We start from the raw sequence: 6,000 nt of genomic DNA, 5'->3' as shown, positions 1-6,000 counted from the left end.
AAACCCCGCTGGAACCCATTCTCGACTCATTTTCTAGAATTCGGTTCTCAAAAAATTCACATTTCTGCGAAAAACTTTGAATTTCGTCTTTCTAGCGAATTCAAACCCAGTTTCCAGGAGAACAAAGAGGTTTCATGAGCTGCGGTTTGCGGCATTGAATTCGCCGTCCCGCAAAACACCCCCAGGCCCAAATTTTCAGCTCGTTTGAGCGACATTTTATCCAGTGGTTTTTTTGGCCCCTTCTGCCTACTCCCTAGTAGGCAATGGTGGAATCAACAGGGGTGGCGGATAAATGTGAGCGATTTGTCCGCAACAAAGACGATTTGGGACTAATTTTGGGACGCTGATTTCGAATATGACCTTCATTTTCTTGGGAGATGCGCATAAGTGGCATTTTTGGTACGTTTCATTGTGCAAAACCGCTCCACAGGCTTCCAATCAAACGCTAGCGAGCTACCGATTGTTGCAATGAATTACCCGACCCCGAAAACCCCGCTGGAACCCATTCTCGACTCATTTTCTAGAATTCGGTTCTCGAAAAATTCACATTTCTGGTGAATTTCGTCTTTCTAGCGAATTCAAACCCAGTTTCCAGGAGAACAAAGAGGTTTCATGAGCTGCGGTTTGCGGCATTGAATTCGCCGTCCCGCAAAACACCCCCAGGCCCAAATTTTCAGCTCGTTTGAGCGACATTTTATCCAGTGGTTTTTTTGGCCCCTTCTGCCTACTCCCTAGTAGGCAATGGTGGAATCAACAGGGGTGGCGGATAAATGTGAGCGATTTGTCCGCAACAAAGACGATTTGGGACTAATTTTGGGACGCTGATTTCGAATATGACCTTCATTTTCTTGGGAGATGCGCATAAGTGGCATTTTTGGTACGTTTCATTGTGCAAAACCGCTCCACAGGCTTCCAATCAAACGCTAGCGAGCTACCGATTGTTGCAATGGATTCCCCGACCCCGAAAACCCCGCTGGAACCCATTCTCGACTCATTTTCTAGAATTCGGTTCTCAAAAAATTCACATTTCTGCGAAAAACTTTGAATTTCGTCTTTCTAGCGAATTCAAACCCAGTTTCCTGGAGAACAAAGAGGTTTCATGAGCTGCGGTTTGCGGCATTGAATTCGCTGTCCCGCAAAACACCCCCAGGCCCAAATTTTCAGCTCGTTTGAGCGACATTTTATCCAGTGGTTTTTTTGGCCCCTTCTGCCTACTCCCTAGTAGGCAATGGTGGAATCAACAGGGGTGGTGGATAAATGTGAGCGATTTGTCCGCAACAAAGACGATTTGGGACTAATTTTGGGTCGCTGATTTCGAATATGACCTTCATTTTCTTGGGAGATGCGCATAAGTGGCATTTTTGGTACGTTTCATTGTGCAAAACCGCTCCACAGGCTTCCAATCAAACGCTAGCGAGCTACCGATTGTTGCAATGAATTCCCCGACCCCGAAAACCCCCTGGAGCCCATTCTCGACTCATTTTCTAGAATTCGGTTCTTGAAAAATTCACATTTTTGCCAAAAACTTTGAATTTCGTCTTTCTAGCGAATTCAACCGCAGTTTCCAGAAGAACAAAGAGGTTTCATGAGCTGCGGTTTCCGGCATTGAATTCGCCGTCCCAAAAAACCCCCACCCCCTAATTTTCAGCTCGTTTGGGCGACATTTTCTCCAGTGGTTTTTTGGCCCCTTCTGCCCACCCCCTAGTGGGCAATGGTGGAATCAACAAGGATGGAGAAAAGTGAGCGATTAGTCCGCAACAAAGACGATTTGGGACTAATTTTGGGTCGCTGATTTCGAATATGACCTTCATTTTCTTGGGAGATGCGCATAAGTGGCATTTTTGGTACTTTTCATTGTGCAAAACCGCTCCACAGGCTTCCAATCAAACGCTAGCGAGCTACCGATTGTTGCAATGAATTCCCCGACCCCGAAAACCCCCCTGGAACCCATTCTCGACTCATTTTCTAGAATTCGGTTCTCGAAAAATTCACATTTCTGTTGAATTTCGTCTTTCTAGCGAATTCAAACCCAGTTTCCAGGAGAACAAAGAGGTTTCATGAGCTGCGGTTTGCGGCATTGAATTCGCCGTCCCAAAACACTTCCAGGCCCAAATTTTCAGCTCGTTTGAGCGACATTTTATCCAGTGGTTTTTTTGGCCCCTTCTGCCTACTCCCTAGTAGGCAATGGTGGAATCAACAGGGGTGGCGGATAAATGTGAGCGATTAGTCCGCAACAAAGACGATTTGGGACTAATTTTGGGTCGCTGATTTCGAATATGACCTTCATTTTCTTGGGAGATGCGCATAAGTGGCATTTTTGGTACGTTTCATTGTGCAAAACCGCTCCACAGGCTTCCAATCAAACGCTAGCGAGCTACCGATTGTTGCAATGGATTCCCCGACCCCGAAAACCCCGCTGGAACCCATTCTCGACTCATTTTCTAGAATTCGGTTCTCAAAAAATTCACATTTCTGCGAAAAACTTTGAATTTCGTCTTTCTAGCGAATTCAAACCCAGTTTCCAGGAGAACAAAGAGGTTTCATGAGCTGCGGTTTGCGGCATTGAATTCGCCGTCCCGCAAAACACCCCCAGGCCCAAATTTTCAGCTCGTTTGAGCGACATTTTATCCAGTGGTTTTTTTGGCCCCTTCTGCCTACTCCCTAGTAGGCAATGGTGGAATCAACAGGGGTGGTGGATAAATGTGAGCGATTTGTCCGCAACAAAGACGATTTGGGACTAATTTTGGGTCGCTGATTTCGAATATGACCTTCATTTTCTTGGGAGATGCGCATAAGTGGCATTTTTGGTACGTTTCATTGTGCAAAACCGCTCCACAGGCTTCCAATCAAACGCTAGCGAGCTACCGATTGTTGCAATGAATTCCCCGACCCCGAAAACCCCCTGGAGCCCATTCTCGACTCATTTTCTAGAATTCGGTTCTTGAAAAATTCACATTTTTGCCAAAAACTTTGAATTTCGTCTTTCTAGCGAATTCAACCGCAGTTTCCAGAAGAACAAAGAGGTTTCATGAGCTGCGGTTTCCGGCATTGAATTCGCCGTCCCAAAAAACCCCCACCCCCTAATTTTCAGCTCGTTTGGGCGACATTTTCTCCAGTGGTTTTTTGGCCCCTTCTGCCCACCCCCTAGTGGGCAATGGTGGAATCAACAAGGATGGAGAAAAGTGAGCGATTAGTCCGCAACAAAGACGATTTGGGACTAATTTTGGGTCGCTGATTTCGAATATGACCTTCATTTTCTTGGGAGATGCGCATAAGTGGCATTTTTGGTACTTTTCATTGTGCAAAACCGCTCCACAGGCTTCCAATCAAACGCTAGCGAGCTACCGATTGTTGCAATGAATTCCCCGACCCCGAAAACCCCCCTGGAACCCATTCTCGACTCATTTTCTAGAATTCGGTTCTCGAAAAATTCACATTTCTGTTGAATTTCGTCTTTCTAGCGAATTCAAACCCAGTTTCCAGGAGAACAAAGAGGTTTCATGAGCTGCGGTTTGCGGCATTGAATTCGCCGTCCCAAAACACTTCCAGGCCCAAATTTTCAGCTCGTTTGAGCGACATTTTATCCAGTGGTTTTTTTGGCCCCTTCTGCCTACTCCCTAGTAGGCAATGGTGGAATCAACAGGGGTGGCGGATAAATGTGAGCGATTAGTCCGCAACAAAGACGATTTGGGACTAATTTTGGGTCGCTGATTTCGAATATGACCTTCATTTTCTTGGGAGATGCGCATAAGTGGCATTTTTGGTACGTTTCATTGTGCAAAACCGCTCCACAGGCTTCCAATCAAACGCTAGCGAGCTACCGATTGTTGCAATGGATTCCCCGACCCCGAAAACCCCGCTGGAACCCATTCTCGACTCATTTTCTAGAATTCGGTTCTCAAAAAATTCACATTTCTGCGAAAAACTTTGAATTTCGTCTTTCTAGCGAATTCAAACCCAGTTTCCAGGAGAACAAAGAGGTTTCATGAGCTGCGGTTTGCGGCATTGAATTCGCCGTCCCGCAAAACACCCCCAGGCCCAAATTTTCAGCTCGTTTGAGCGACATTTTATCCAGTGGTTTTTTTGGCCCCTTCTGCCTACTCCCTAGTAGGCAATGGTGGAATCAACAGGGGTGGCGGATAAATGTGAGCGATTTGTCCGCAACAAAGACGATTTGGGACTAATTTTGGGACGCTGATTTCGAATATGACCTTCATTTTCTTGGGAGATGCGCATAAGTGGCATTTTTGGTACGTTTCATTGTGCAAAACCGCTCCACAGGCTTCCAATCAAACGCTAGCGAGCTACCGATTGTTGCAATGGATTCCCCGACCCCGAAAACCCCGCTGGAACCCATTCTCGACTCATTTTCTAGAATTCGGTTCTCAAAAAATTCACATTTCTGCGAAAAACTTTGAATTTCGTCTTTCTAGCGAATTCAAACCCAGTTTCCAGGAGAACAAAGAGGTTTCATGAGCTGCGGTTTGCGGCATTGAATTCGCCGTCCCGCAAAACACCCCCAGGCCCAAATTTTCAGCTCGTTTGAGCGACATTTTATCCAGTGGTTTTTTTGGCCCCTTCTGCCTACTCCCTAGTAGGCAATGGTGGAATCAACAGGGGTGGCGGATAAATGTGAGCGATTTGTCCGCAACAAAGACGATTTGGGACTAATTTTGGGACGCTGATTTCGAATATGACCTTCATTTTCTTGGGAGATGCGCATAAGTGGCATTTTTGGTACGTTTCATTGTGCAAAACCGCTCCACAGGCTTCCAATCAAACGCTAGCGAGCTACCGATTGTTGCAATGAATTACCCGACCCCGAAAACCCCGCTGGAACCCATTCTCGACTCATTTTCTAGAATTCGGTTCTCGAAAAATTCACATTTCTGGTGAATTTCGTCTTTCTAGCGAATTCAAACCCAGTTTCCAGGAGAACAAAGAGGTTTCATGAGCTGCGGTTTGCGGCATTGAATTCGCCGTCCCAAATCACCCCCAGGCCCAAATTTTCAGCTCGTTTGAGCGACATTTTATCCAGTGGTTTTTTTGGCCCCTTCTGCCTACTCCCTAGTAGGCAATGGTGGAATCAACAGGGGTGGCGGATAAATGTGAGCGATTTGTCCGCAACAAAGACGATTTGGGACTAATTTTGGGACGCTGATTTCGAATATGACCTTCATTTTCATGGGAGATGCGCATAAGTGGCATTTTTGGTACGTTTCATTGTGCAAAACCGCTCCACAGGCTTCCAATCAAACGCTAGCGAGCTACCGATTGTTGCAATGAATTACCCGACCCCGAAAACCCCGCTGGAACCCATTCTCGACTCATTTTCTAGAATTCGGTTCTCGAAAAATTCACATTTCTGTTGAATTTCGTCTTTCTAGCGAATTCAAACCCAGTTTCCAGGAGAACAAAGAGGTTTCATGAGCTGCGGTTTGCGGCATTGAATTCGCCGTCCCAAAACACTTCCAGGCCCAAATTTTCAGCTCGTTTGAGCGACATTTTATCCAGTGGTTTTTTTGGCCCCTTCTGCCTACTCCCTAGTAGGCAATGGTGGAATCAACAGGGGTGGCGGATAAATGTGAGCGATTAGTCCGCAACAAAGACGATTTGGGACTAATTTTGGGTCGCTGATTTCGAATATGACCTTCATTTTCTTGGGAGATGCGCATAAGTGGCATTTTTGGTACTTTTCATTGTGCAAAACCGCTCCACAGGCTTCCAATCAAACGCTAGCGAGCTACCGATTGTTGCAATGAATTCCCCGACCCCGAAAACCCCGCTGGAACCCATTCTCGACTCATTTTCTAGAATTCGGTTCTCGAAAAATTCACATTTCTGTTGAATTTCGTCTTTCTAGCGAATTCAAACCCAGTTTCCAGGAGAACAAAGAGGTTTCATGAGCTGCGGTTTGCGGCATTGAATTCGCCGTCCCAAAACACCCCCAGGCCCAAATTTTCAGCTCGTTTGAGCGACATTTCATCCAGTGGTTTTTTT

This window comes from Planococcus citri, chromosome 3, assembly GCF_950023065.1.
Source record: "Planococcus citri chromosome 3, ihPlaCitr1.1, whole genome shotgun sequence".
NCBI lineage: Eukaryota > Metazoa > Arthropoda > Insecta > Hemiptera > Pseudococcidae > Planococcus > Planococcus citri.
The sequence above is the reverse complement of the archived record's forward strand: the minus strand, read 5'-3'. Positions refer to the sequence as shown.